Source organism: Lacerta agilis, chromosome 18, assembly GCF_009819535.1.
Source record: "Lacerta agilis isolate rLacAgi1 chromosome 18, rLacAgi1.pri, whole genome shotgun sequence".
Lineage (NCBI taxonomy): Eukaryota > Metazoa > Chordata > Lepidosauria > Squamata > Lacertidae > Lacerta > Lacerta agilis.
Window position 1 is genome coordinate 808822 of NC_046329.1, and position 12485 is coordinate 821306.

The window sequence follows — 12485 nt, forward strand, 5'->3', positions numbered from 1 at the left end:
ACCACGAAAACTATAATTTCCCCAGCCCCCTCAGCCCCCTGCTGCGGAAACACGTCCATGCCAGGAACATACTGCAACATTTTGCTGTGGGGAGACACTTTTGTGCCCATGTGCATGGGGGGGGGGGGAGAATAAAAGGAAATGGTGCAGAACAAAATTCCTGCAGCTGAATGCAAAAGGCTTTAGGGATAATTGATTTGTCCATGGGAAAAGGAAGGGAAATGGAAGACAGGCTCCCTTTGCAGGGCTGTGGGCACAAGTGTTCCTGTCAAAGGGAATTGCACTGAGATATTAAGGCAGAAACATGCTTTGCAGGGAGAGAATGCATCAGGAGAAATTGAATGATCCATTATCAGAACCATTTTAAAGTGGAAACAAGGCCGGACTGTGGCTGGAGCAAGTTAGTTCCTGGGAGGTTTTTAAGCATAGCTTGGGTGGCCATTTGCCAGGGATGCTTTGGCTGAGATTCCTGCATTGCTGGGGGTGGGTCTGGATGACCGCTGGGGGTCCCTTCCAACTCTACAGTTCTATGAAAGTGTACACTCAGCTCAGCGAGGGAACACCCATTTCCATTTGCTTCCTCTTGGAGAAAAAGCAACATTTATCTCTTAATTATGGGCTGAGGCAGCTTGTGCCAAAGAGATGAGGCCTAAACAGGGACAGACAGCCCTGCGAGGAAGGCTAGGTGGAGAGAGAGAGCAGCTGCCACAGAGGCTGCCCTTGGGTAGTGATGGGCTGCCCACTGTCGGAAGCAGGAGGCCAGACTAGGCCTGCCCACATGGGCCTGATCCAGGTGCTGATGGGGGGGAGCCCCTGGTCCGTTAAGCCCCCCACCCCAGAGCACCCACTGGGCAAGGCACCCTCAGCCCCCAACTCCCATTTCTTCCAGGCAAAGGAGCAAAGCCAGTTTTGCTTTTGGGTGCGGGGCACCCCCTGGTGGCCAAGGGCAGCTGGTGCATCGGTGGAGAGGCACCCATCGATAGGGAGCCTGTGTCACCCAAAACAGGGCACGAAATGGGTGCCATCCCAGACCTTGCGGGTGCAGCAACCTTGCAAGCTTCCAAGTCAACACTGGCCTCTCCTTTTTAAAATATTTGCTTATAAATTTATTGAGATTATTACAGTAAATTAGAATTAATAAGAAAGGGGAGAAAAAGGAAGAGAATACATAAAAAAATAAGCATTTTAAATAGCAAAAGAACCATAAAATATAACTATATAGTATCTATGTAGATGAATAAACTCATTGTTTCCCTCAAATACTTGATTAGCCATGTGGTTCTGACAAATACATTCCAAATATCATTAAATTTGATTGTGTGTAATCTTTGTTCATGAGTTGCAAGAATTGTCATGTCCTCTATCCATCAATCGAAGGGGGACATTTTTTTGCCCTTCCAATGTACAGTATAAATACCAATCTTTTTGCAGATGTGTGGGCCCAGAGAATCCATTCTGCTGACCATCTGTCAAGCCCAATATATGAAGGATATCTTCTGAAATTTTTAGCTCTTTCCCCACAAGAGCATTTATACATCCTAATTTCCCCACATACACAAACCCACAAATTCACCAATAGTGGACACGTAAAAAACATAAGTTTAAAGGAAACATTTTCCTTTTTGCATCTCCAACAGCAGGTTGTCATCAACGGATGTTTATGCCATCGTGATGGAGTCCAATAAACTCAAAATAAGATCTTTTCTTGCATGAGACATAGTTTATAATCTCGTGACACATTAGAAACAAAGCTAACACAGACCTTTCCTGAAGAAGAGGCCGGTGTGAACTCAAAGCCTCCCTCCCATGGCAGGAGGAGAAAGCAAACGCCTGTCAGACCCTCCAAGGGTCCTGTTTTTCCAGGGACAGTCGCAGAATGACAGAAGACGTCCCGGTTCCTGATTTGATCCCGGAATGTCCCGCTTTCCTTTTTCCCTCCCCATTTCGGAGAATAATTAAAAGTGGTGTGTGCAGGAGCTAAAACGGAGTCCTGTTTATACTGAAAATAAAATTCCTGCACCAAATGAAGGAAACGGTGAAGTTTCCCATAATTTTGAAGGAAAAGGTCACCCATCGACCTTAAAGTCTTTCATTGCAAGTCATTCTGCAGCCAGCCATTTCTTAGGAAGCATGGGGAGGGTTTATTCCTTTACCTGTATTGGAAATGGGGCGTCACTCTGCCTACTCAGAAGTAAGTCCCACTGTAGTCAATGGAGCTTACAACCAAGTAATTGGGTATAAAGATTGTGCAGCTTTGCACTGCAACCCAAAGCATTTTTACTTGGAACTAAGTCCCACTGAGTTCAATAGCAATAGCATGTACTCTCTGGTATGATCATTCTGTTTCCAGTGTTGTTGTTGTTGTTTCCTGCCTTCACCCCCCCCCCCCACACACACAGGGACTCAAGGCTGCTTACAGCTGAAATCTTATTTCATTCCATTTATTTGTAGATGTTGCACACGATTCCCTCCCTCACACCTTTTTCCTTTACGACAACCCTGTGAGGTTAGTTCAGCAGAGAGGTTGCCCTTGGCTCAAGGTGACTGAGGTTGAAGCGCATATGGCATCTCTGCGTGCAGTGAGCTCAAATGCGGGAGAAGCTTCCTGGTGGAGAAAAGGACGTCCCTATTTCCATCGGAGAAAGGGGGCTCAGGGGGAGACGTGGAGGTGCCCCCCTTCTCCAAGGGGTCTGCAGCTCTCCCCTCCCCTTCTCCATCTCTTCTCCCAAACGCCAGCAGAGAGCCAATGGTTTCCACGGCAACCCTGTGAAGGACGCATTTCCGGATTTGCCATGCAGGGCCTAAGGGGGACTTGCCATTTCTGATTGTGAGGGGGGCAAGGGGGATATATATATATGGGCAGAGGCACTGTGAGATCCACACACAGATGCAGCACAGAAGCGACACACACCCGGGGAGCAAGGCTGGCAGGTGTCCCATAACCATAAATTCCCTTATTCCGAATAGGATTCCTCGCAAGAAAAGGGAAAAGTTCACAGCTATGCCCATAACGGGGGTCTGGCTGGCCCCTGTAAGGAAAGGATGCTGGACCCCTTGGGGCCTGACCCAGCAGCCAGGTTCTTCTGGTGACCTTCATGTGCAGATGCACCTTTGTGCAAACGCAGGACCCTCCAGCACAGCAGTCAAGGGAAGGGAGAGGCATGGCACTTCTGCTTTTAAAGAGCAGTGCATGGAGACAAAGCTTAGCTACGCAGCACACACAGATGATGCAGCAGACATCTGCACACGCACCCACCCCGAGCGAGGAAGCCTGTTTGGTGCAGGAGATGCTCCCTCCCTCTCTATCTGGAAGTCATCGGCATGGCCATGGCTCGCAGCACAGTGCCCGTGGCTCAGGCAAGGAGCACTGAATCCCCCTTTGGGAAAAAGAGACGGATGCATCGCTGGTGTCACCCCCCACCGGGGCAGATCTCCCATGAAACAAATGACAGTAATGTTTCAGGGCCCCAGAAGCAACTTCAGTCCGCATTGCTTAAAAATCTGGGTTCTCGTAGTCGCCAACTAAGTTGCCCAACTCAAATGCATTAATTTTTTCTTGTATGTATTTCAACAACCCCAAAGTACGAGAGTCCGCCACACAGAGGTTGCCAGGGCAGAGTGATCTGTTGTAGGACAGCCCCGTTGAAGAGGAGGACCTCCCTGCTGGTTGCAAAGGGGCCCCCATGACTGTTCAAGCTTCAGGGCTAACAACAACCCATCGGGCTGAGTTTCTGGGTGGCTTCCAGCACACAAACATCATAATGAAATGTCAAACATTAAAAACTTCTCATTGTGTAGGTCTTCCATTGCCCCCAACCGCCTTGTTCTGCCAACTTTATTCCCTCCCCCTTCATCTTCTGTGTCTGATAGTCCAAGCAGGCAGATCAACCCACCCGTTTAGGCCCCCACATTGCCCCACACCAAGCATCACTCCAGGCTGCTGCAGTGAGAAGGGAGGGGGAGGTGCCCAGTTCTGCCCCCACAGATGACCCCCACCCCCATGCCCTCCAGGGTGGCCTTTTCCTGGCCTTAAGGGGCGGCATGACCCTCAACCCTAGAAATTAACAAATGCAAGGATTTTGATTACTTAGGGGATGAAGGGAGAAGAGAAGCTGCTGGGGAATTTCTGGGCAGCCTCTGCAAATGGAGGTGGCCAAGTTGGGGCCATTAAGAAACAACAGAGGACAATTAAAGTAAGGTTACCAGACATTTCCTGGGGACAGTCCCCGCAATTACAAATCAGTCCCCATACAAAATCCATTGAAGTTGAAAAGTGTCCCCCGGACTCATTGAAAAAAAATCTGGTAACCTGAAAGGCCATTGGCAAGTCCAGAAAACTGCCCTCCCCCCTTGCCCTGAGGTGTGAACAGAGACTGGGGGTTTGCCAGGGTAAGAGAGGTTTTTGGCAAGGTGTTCTGGGAAGGAGGAGGAAGAAAGACTGGGCAGCCCCTCTTGAAATGACCATGCTGTAAGACCCAGACTCTCTCCATGCAGACAGAAGGTGTAAATAGGGAAATAAACCATATTTCTTAAAGCTGCAACCGTCTCTGGCGTGTCTCAATTCTCCAAAGGACCACAGACCCTGGGTGAGCACCTGGAACCCCCTGGGATCTTGCAGAGTGTGGGGTAGCACACAACTTTTCTAACACTACTCATTTATTCTTTAGTTCTCCGAGTGTGAAAACCTTAAATTAGCCTAAGTTGCGAGTTACACATATCCTGCACAGGACTGCAAATGCAGTTGCCCCATAGATTTGTATAAGGGCACTAATAACCCTGGCAGTTTTGCTTCCATTTCCTTCTCTGATGATCCAAAGCCCATTGCTCCCAGTATGGCCAGGGATGGTGGCAATGGGAGCTGCTGCTGGGTGGAGGGCAGGCAAGTTTGCCCCCCCCCCCCCCGGTCACCCCTGGATAGGATCGGATTGCCTCACCTCCCGGCAGGGTCCCGACTTGACCAAAGAACAACACCAGGCGAGGGGAGCGGGGAAGGAACGGGATACAATAAATCCATTTTTATTCGTTCATTCAAGGAAGACTATTTCTAGGATAAAAGCTACATATTGTACCATCGGTTTTGTTGGATTACATTATTATAATATGGTCGTCTTTTATTTTCCCTTTTTGCTATCTTTTTTCTCTGGAAAAAGCCAGTTATGCACAGTAGCTGATGTTGTCATGCTGCCATCGTCAAGAGGGAACTTGGGGTGAGAGGGATTGTTTTTTAAATTTATTTACAATGCAAAGGACTGCCTTAAAGCACCATTCATGATCCAAGACAAGACATCCCAGCCGGCAAAGATGGAGAGGAGGCAGTGGGGGCAGGAGAAGAGGCCCCCTTCGCTGTCCTGGGCCCAGCAGACAAGAGAGCAAATTGTGCAATTCCTGGGCCAGCAAAGAAGATGGGGCAGATTCACACACACACACACACGGGGTGGGGAGACCAAAGGGAGCCAGAGGAGCAGCAACTTGCTTCCAAGCAACGAACACATCCAACTCAAATTAAAATTCACCCCCTTGATGACGGATCAGAGCGACCCACAACCAGGGAGAAAGCGGAGCAGCTGCCCTGACCCCCAGGCTTGTGCTGGTCCTGAGCGCTCCGCTGCTGCCCAAAGGAGCCTCTGAAGGTGGCCTTGTGCAGGTCTATGGCTGGCAGCGGCACATGGGCAAACAGGCACACATACAGTGCAGGGACAGGGCGCCAGGATCACGGAATTGTGCTGCGGAGTCGGACCCCTGGTGCTTTTCAAATAACCGATATAAATTGTGCCAACACAGCAGAGAAAGTCGCTCCACTGCTTTTGTTTCTGCCAGTGAGGAGAGAAGGAGCTGCCTGGCTACAGGGACCCTTGACAAATGCAGAAACACCAGTTTTTCCCCCAGGCACACCCCAGAAAAGCCAGTAAAGACTGCAGGCTTCGCCCCAGGGCCATTGGGGGGGGGGAGAACATAAGAGCACTGGAAGAGGAGGTCTGACTAGCCCAGTTTCCTCGTCTCATATTGGCCAAATGCTCCTCTGAACCAGGGGGTCCAGATAGACTGCCTCTGGACAGGAAGGTTCCATGAGGACAGCAGAAGAGCCTGGCTGCTGGATCAGGCCAAAGGGGGCCCATGTCCTCACAGGGGCCAAGCAGATGCCCCCCAAGCAGGAGCTGACAGACTGCGCAGCTTCTCCTTGTGCATAATCCTCCCTTTACATTTCCAAAACCAATAAGGACTAGAGACTTGGTGGTGGTTGTTTAAAAGAATGAGAACTGACATTCGTGGCATTGGGAGAGCATAAGCCCTGCGGGATCAGGCCAGGTCAACCTGGTATTCTCCTGTGGTCACAATGGTCACTTTGGGGAAACCTGCAAACAGGACCTGAGCACAGGAGCAGCTCTCCCCCCTGCGGTTTCCAGCAACTGGGATTCAGAAGTTTCCTCTGCTGGGTGTGTGTGAGAGAGAGAAAGAGAGAGAGAGAGAGAGAGACAGAGAGAGAGAGAAGTTAGTAAGCTCAGTGGATAAGAGCAGGAGACTCTCAATCTCAGGGTCATGGGTTTGAGCCCCATGTTGGGCGAGAGATTCCTGCCTTGGACTAGATGACCCTCGGGGTCCCCGTCAACTCTACAATTTTACAATCAATTAAAATTCACAGGACTAAGATTTTGGTGAGAATATTGTTTAAAAATACAGATATCTTAGACCTATTATTATTATTATTATTATTTAGATTTCTATACTGCCTTTATCATAAGATCTCAAGGGTGCTCACAGAACAAAATACAGAAACAAGTAAATAATTAAAACAAAACAGAAAAATAATTTATAGATCCCCCTGGACACCCCAACAACAACAAAAAACCCCTTTTAAAAACACACATTTCTTACTGCAATTATTTATATAGTTGTAGATCTAGGAATGTGTATATTTCAAAATGCACTTTCAAAAAAAGGGACTGAAGGGCCGCTGAAAAGGGGCGGGAGAGATGCTCTTGGCCGAAGGGGTACCGTCCCTAGGCAGCTCCATTCTCTGAGCTTGTCCTCCTCTCCCCCTCCAGGGCACCCCAGTAGAAGGTCATGATAACAGGTATGGGGGGCAGGCATAGCGAATGTATGAAAACAACGAAAGGACAGAAGCGATTCCTGAACCACCTGATAAGAAAATCAATTTATGAGGTATGGGAGAAGTATAAAAATCTATTATACCGGAAGACACCATGGTGGCTCTCCCTGTTAGAAGCAATATCTGTGAAAACATGAGAGGTGACTGGGCAATCTAAAAAGAGCTGTTAGCAGAAGTGGAAGATCAATTAAAATGGAAAAAAGTTTGAAGACATTAGAGAGCTACTAACAGATCTGTTACAGTACCATCAATTAAATGATGTCTTCAAACTGGATTAAAAAAAAGTTTTGGTACAGAGATGTCGAGGTTTGAAAAAGATCTGTTGGAAAATAATGTGAAATTACTTTAAAAAATGAATAAATTACTTTTAGAAAGGCTCACTAAAGATGAAGAAGTTCAATCAATAATTGAAATGGTGTTCCTTACAGCTTGTAAACTATCGCTTGTAAACCATCACAAGACAGAGAAACCAGCAGGAGAACACTTCAGTCTCCCAGGACATTCTATACAAGATCTCAAAGTAGCTGTCTTACTGCAAAGGAATTTCAGAAATAGACTGGAAAGAGAAGTCGCTGAATTGCAACTAATTACCAAACTTAAAACCATGGAGAGACCTGGTCTGAACAAAGACACTGAATTCTTATCTCATTATACATGACAAAGCTATCTTTAGCCATCTCACCCCTTGCTTTTTCCTGTAAGACCAATTGCAGTTGTTGTTAACAGTCGCCAACAGGTTTTCCACACCTATCAGCCAATCACCCATTCCCACCACCCTTCTGAGTAATACCCCTCCTCACTCCCTCACTATATATAAGGGTCTGGCGACTTCTGTTTTAGTGTATCTGAAGAAGTGTGCATGCACATGGAAGCTCATACCAATGACAAACTTAGTTGGTCTCTAAGGTGCTACTGGAAGGAATTTTTTATTTTTTATTTTGTTTTGACTACGGCAGACCAACACGGCTACCTACCTGTAACTGGAACTTGTAGAGTAACATGAACTTTGGATACCATGATTATACAGTGGAACCCTGGGTTACGCATGTGATCCATTCTGGGTCGCCATGCGTAACGCGGGCATGCGTAACTTGAACGCACGTAAAAAAAAAACTGAAAATCCGGAAGTCGCGAGAATGCACAGAAGTGTTCTGCAGTCACGTGCGCTCCGGAAAATACTTCCGGGGGGCGGGAGTGCGTATCCCGAATGTACGCAACACGGAGCGTATGCAGCATGATGTATGACTGTATAATAGATTACAGTAAAAGATACAGGAATAAAATTTAGAAATGGAACCCATGGAGGGAGGGAAGGAGGTCTGAAGGTTCGAAAGAACCTCTTTTTATTTTTGGAATGGTTATGTTTGTTGTGTACAATCCTTATGTAAAACCAGTAAAAAACTTATATATAAAAAAGATTTTGGTGAGGGTGGCTCACCTAAGGGTCTGCACCGGGGAGGGTTTTTGAGGGGACTGCCACGCCTCCCTTGCACCCCATCTGGACTACCGCAACCCATTCCACGTGGGGCTGCCTTTGAAAAGGGCTCGGGAACGAAACCTCCCCGGGCACATTTTAGCTACATGACGTTGCTGAGGGCCGATTCCTGTCCAGACACCTCCTGAAGACGTCTTCAGTATCTCGCTCGCAGGCTTCTCTTAGTCAGGTGTCGCTTTTACGGCACAGCATGTGTTGCCAGCGCTCAGGGCATGGCAAGGATGGCGTGAAGAGGCAACAGGTGGACTTGGCTTGCTGTGCTCCTCACGGAGGTCGCCTGGCAGTGGGTGCATTGGCCCTCGCAGCGCAGCGGGAGCAGCGGCTGGGTGGCATCCCAGCAGAGCCCGGGAGAAGGCGGAAGAGGGCAGGCCAAGGGGCCAAGCGCAGCGCATGGGGGGCACTGGCAGGTCCCAGGCAAGCGAGCAGCTCTGCTCCACTGTGGGCTGCACCCCTTGCCCAAGGAAACCCGCCAGGAGGGAGGTCCTGCTCCGGCTGTCTGGAGGGTGGCAGCCACGCAGCCTCAGCAAGGGAGCCTGATGTAGGGGCCCCCAAGTTGCGCCCCCTCTGAAATCTGTGCCTGGGGCCATGGCCCCCTCGCCCCCCCACAGCACGCCACTGCCTCTGGGACCAAAACACTGCCATACATTTCCTGGGAACCGTTTCCAAAGTCTCGCAAGAGTCGTTTTTCAATGACCTCTCCCGATATTTCCTGCTCTCTAGAAAAAAGGCTGGCACCGTGCCATCGGAGGAATTCTCAATGCTGTAAAACGCAAAGCCTGTCTGTAGCTACGTAAGGCAGCTTCTTTGGGCAGGAGGGAATTTGCCCCCAATTCCATCTCATGAACTGCCCAGAGATCTTTGGGATTAATCTAATAAATAAAATAAATGAATTATTATTAAGCAGCCAGATTGCTGGTTAGAGAGAGCAGGTGAGCCCTTGTTGCATCAGGTGTCAAGGAAATCAACGGCCACCTGACTCTGAAGGCAGCCCTGTATAGGAAGGTTCATAGAGTCATATAATTGTAGCTGGAAGGGACCCCGAGGGACATCTAACCCAACCCCCTGCAATGCAGGAATCTGAGCGAAAGCATCCAGGACAGATGGCCATCCAACCTCTGCTTAAAAACCTCCCAGGAAGGAGAGTCCACCACCTCCAGAGGGAGACCGTTCCTGTGTCAAACAGACCTTACTGACAGAAGTTTAAAATGTTTTGCTGTGTTGGGCTTTCTTGGTGGTGGCTCCTTCTAAGCAACAGCAGTGGATTGGGGGGGGGGGCTTTTAAATGTTCAGCAGCGCCCTGCATGACACCAGCATTTGGCTCCTTCCCGCCTCTCCTTGCTTGCCAACATTGCAGGGCCCTGTTGAGTCGCACTACCCTCAATCCAGCCCTGCAGGCAACTTTGGAACTCCCTGCCTAGGGAAACCAGCCTAGCTCCCTCCTTGCTGTCCTTCACGGCTGTGGACATCCTTGTTCCTAGAGGCCCTGGGGGTACTTGTGAAGGAAAGAGATTTTAAATGGGCCAGTGCAGTTTTTACTGCTTGTATTTTCCCCCCCTTTTGCTCTAATTCCATCAAAGCTTCAATTACTCCTTACCAGTTATATTTCGTGTGTTTCTGGATTTTATCTGTACTGTTTTAACTGGCATCAGCCGCCAATTTGGGGTGGGTGAGATGGAGGTGGGATATTAATAATAATAATAATAATAATAATAATCCAATAATAACCCAGCAGCAGCTCAGACTTCTCCCAAAGTGCCTCCTCCTGGGGGAGACACAGCCTTACTGACAGGAGCTGAAGTAAAAAAACACAAACACTGAGAGGCAGTGATGGTGCAATGGTTAGAGCACCACCTGGGAGAGACCAGGGTTTAAATTAAATAATCTATGGCCTTTTAAAGCTTGGGGAAGGGGGCTGTTATTGCCTGATTATTTTATAACTAAATTATTACATTTTTATTATTGGTGCCCTGCAATGTGCGTTTAATGTTGGACAATGCCCCGGGATCTTTTGATAAAGGGCAGTCTACAAACTGAATAAACAAAAATAAATAAAATAGAACCCTTCCACTCGGCCAGGAAGCTTGCTGGGTGATCTTGGGGGGACACTCGCTGCCCCTTAGCCTAGCCCACCATGCAGGGTCACTGTGGGTATTGGAATCGCAAAATTGCCAAGTCGGAAGGGACCCCCAGGGCTCATCTAGCCCAACCCCCTGCAAGCTCCTTGGAGAGAGAGAAAAGGTGCAAGAAAATGAATGGGGAAGGAAGCGCCTGGCAAGAACCAGGTTTGGGGAGTCCAGCTAAGGCTGGGCTGGTGCCTCCATTGCCCCTTCTCAAACCCAAACCCAACACCAACCCCCTCTCCCTTCCTCACTCCCCTCCGTACTCACCTCACCCCTCACTGGCAGAAATGTTCTGTTGTGCCTTATGGTTTTATGCAGCTTTAAAAAAATCAAGCCCACCCCCCACCCGGCCCACCCTGAAAATAAAAAATAAATGACACGTTCAAAAGTTCACGGGGACGTTTGCCACGTTCAGTGTTTGGCATGTTGAGAAGGGTGCTTCGTTGGGGAAGGCAAGGCTGCTCTGGGTGCCACCCGGAAACCTCTGTGGCCTCGCTGGGTGCCTGTTGGCCAGGCCTCTGGGCTGCAGGAGAGGCCAGGATATGCCCCTTCCCCTCAATGCTCCCCCTGTGTCCCCACAAGCCCCACAAAGGAGACCCTGCGAGGAGCTCCCTTGAGCAGCAGTCGTCTCCACCCAGGGGTTTCCTTCGAAGCGGGTGCTGTAGGGCAGGGAAACCCAGTGGGGTGGCAGCCCCCTGGCTCCCCCCAAAATCTTTGCAGGCCAAAGTCTGTAGGGTGAGCGGGAGGGGGGCAATAAATGCAGGATGGGGAGGTCACAGAAGATCCTCTTTTCTTTGCCCCCCTCCAGAGTCCAGCAAGGAGATTCGGGCCTCAAAATGAGTGAGTCTAGGGAGCCAGTGTGGTGTAGTGGTTAAGAGCGGCAGACTCGTAATCTGGTGAACCGGGTTTGCGTCTCTGCTCCTCCACATGCAGCTGCTGGGTGACCTTGGGCTAGTCACACTTCTCTGAAGTCTCTCAGCCCCACTCACCTCACACAGTGTTTGTTGTGGGGGAGGAAGGGAAAGGAAAATGTTAGCCGCTTTGAGTCTTCTTTGGGTAGTGATAAAGCGGGATATCAAATCCAAACTCTTCTTCTAAAAGAAAAAAATAATGGGTGAGTCTGGGGGCAACCTCCTTGGTCCTGCTGGCCCCCCAGTTTGCTGCAGCAGCCCCACCTTGGTTGGAGAAGTCCTCCTGAGTGGCAGCGCCAAGCACAGAGGGACCCCCACCCCGAAAAGTCCTTGTGTTCAAGGGGAACAAGTGGGAGGTGGGGCAGGGAAGCGGTTCAAGTCTCGTCTCCCACCTGTGAGGAGCCAGTGAGTCGGAGGGGCAGCTGCCGTAGCTGCTAAGGTGTCCTGCGGTTCCCAGGGCTTTGTCGAGAGGCAGTGCGGCACCCATAGTGCTGACAGGACGTAGCGCAGTTCCCATGGTGCTGTCGAGAGGCAGCCCTGTGCCCACAGCGTTGCCGGGATGTCGTCCAGCTCCCAAAGCCCTGCTGAGATGCAGGGATGCTAAGATGTAGGATGGTTCCCACTGCGCTGCTGAGAGGCCCTACAGCGCCCATAGCGCTGGGGGAAGGAGGCAGCATTTCCATATTGTTGCCGAGATGTCGTACAGCCCCTCCCATAGCCCTGCAGAGATGCAGTGCAGCACCCACAGCACAGCTCAGGCATAGTAGACTGTGCTGTCAAGAGGCTGTACAGCACCCACAGCACCTCTAGGATGCAGCGCAGCTCACATGGCGCTGCCGGGATGTAGCACA